Source organism: Achroia grisella, unplaced genomic scaffold, assembly GCF_030625045.1.
Source record: "Achroia grisella isolate CSIRO2021 unplaced genomic scaffold, CSIRO_AGI_Agris_v1 utg30441, whole genome shotgun sequence".
Lineage (NCBI taxonomy): Eukaryota > Metazoa > Arthropoda > Insecta > Lepidoptera > Pyralidae > Achroia > Achroia grisella.
The window spans coordinates 1-1,758 of record NW_026712787.1 but is presented as its reverse complement, the minus strand read 5'-3'; positions in this window follow the sequence as shown (position 1 = coordinate 1,758).

Below are 1,758 nucleotides of genomic sequence, written 5' to 3'. Positions count from 1 at the left end.
CCCTTGTAAAATATTCTTACAATATACGTTGAAGATAGTGAGTGACTTTTACTTAAATAAAGGAACATTATCGCTATAAAGATAACACAGATACTTACGTTCTTGCAGATTTCTTTGATAAGTTACATCAAATCACAAATAAAATATTTACTTCTGTACGCAGCAAACCGTTACGCGCATGTAACTTGACAACCAAGTGAAATGACAGCTGACACTTTAGATAAGCGGTGTTGCTAGTGAATAAAGTATAGTGCTGTGGTAGAAAACAAAAAATATCTATGAAAGTTTTGGAGAAATGAGGGGGTGCCCAAACCTCCCGACTGCCCAATGCTCCCCTACCTCCCCTATACATAAATATAATCACTTATATGGGCTTCGGTCCTCAATCTATATATATATTTATGATTATCCATTTATATGGCTAATCATTTCATCAATTATCTTAGGCTTTGGCCTTTACATCTAAGGACTCCGGTCCTGTATCACATCGACTGTCTACCTAGTGGATGTTTATACATCACAATAATCCATGTCATGGATTTTTGACATTATTGTAACAAGTTAGTTGGTAAGTCTTCCACTTGAGGCTTGGCGTGTGGATGGAGCCAGTCTCCTCTGCCTCTTAGGGGGCCCTATTAATTATTAAAACCATAATGATTTCATTTTCAATTATTTACCTTATAATTATTATTCATAACAAATACTTTGTATCACAATTTGTATTATCGAGATATGTATTTATCTCGCAGTTGCAGTCGCAGATTGGTATATGACGGAGTAATCCGTCATATACCAATCAAAGAATCTATAGTTACTACACATACACAACAGGTCCTCCGATACTAGACGATCACATATTATTATTTATATGGCCAAATGATTGAGTGTTCTCGTTTCTGATCTATATATTTAAATAATTATTATATTATCCAATTAATTAGAAGAAGAGAATAAAATATTATCCAAAAAACTTATTAGGGAAAGGGGCGATCGTTACAGCCTTATGACTGCTACTTTTTTTTTTTTTAATCTATACATCTATACATGTAAATAAAATTGGAGTGTCTGTTTGTAATATTGAAATAACCGTTTTTTACTACTTGCATATAAATATAAATACGGTACATACACCAAAATAACATATTTTACAAGTTTTGTCTGTCTGTCTGTTTGTTCCGGCTAATCTCTGAAATAGCTGGACCGATTTTGACGGGACTTTTTTTGGCAAGTAGCTGATGTAATAAGGAGTAACTTACGCTACTGTTATTTTAGAAAAATAAAATAAAATTTCACGCGGACGAAGTCGCTGGGGCCAGCTAGTCTATAGATATACCGAGATTTAATGTTTAAGTTACTATTATGTTGTTGACAAAATTTTACTGTAATGTTACTATTACGTTATCCTACACAATTTGTATTATTTTGGATGAATAAATAAATAAATAAATAATAATCTATACATATAAATAAAATTGGAGTGTCTGTTTGTAATATTGAAATAACCGTTTTTTACTACATGCATATGAATATATATAAGGTACATATAACAAATTAACAATTTTTATAATTTTTGTCTGTCTGTCTGTCGGTCTGTTTGTTCCGGCTAATATCTGAAATGGCTGAATGATTTTGACGCTGGTACTTTTTTGGCAGAAGATTATATATAACTTTTAGGTTACTTTATTTTAGAAAAGAAAGTTAAATTCAACAAGGACGAAAAGCTATGGAACAGTTTGTTTTTAATAAAAACGGTTGAAT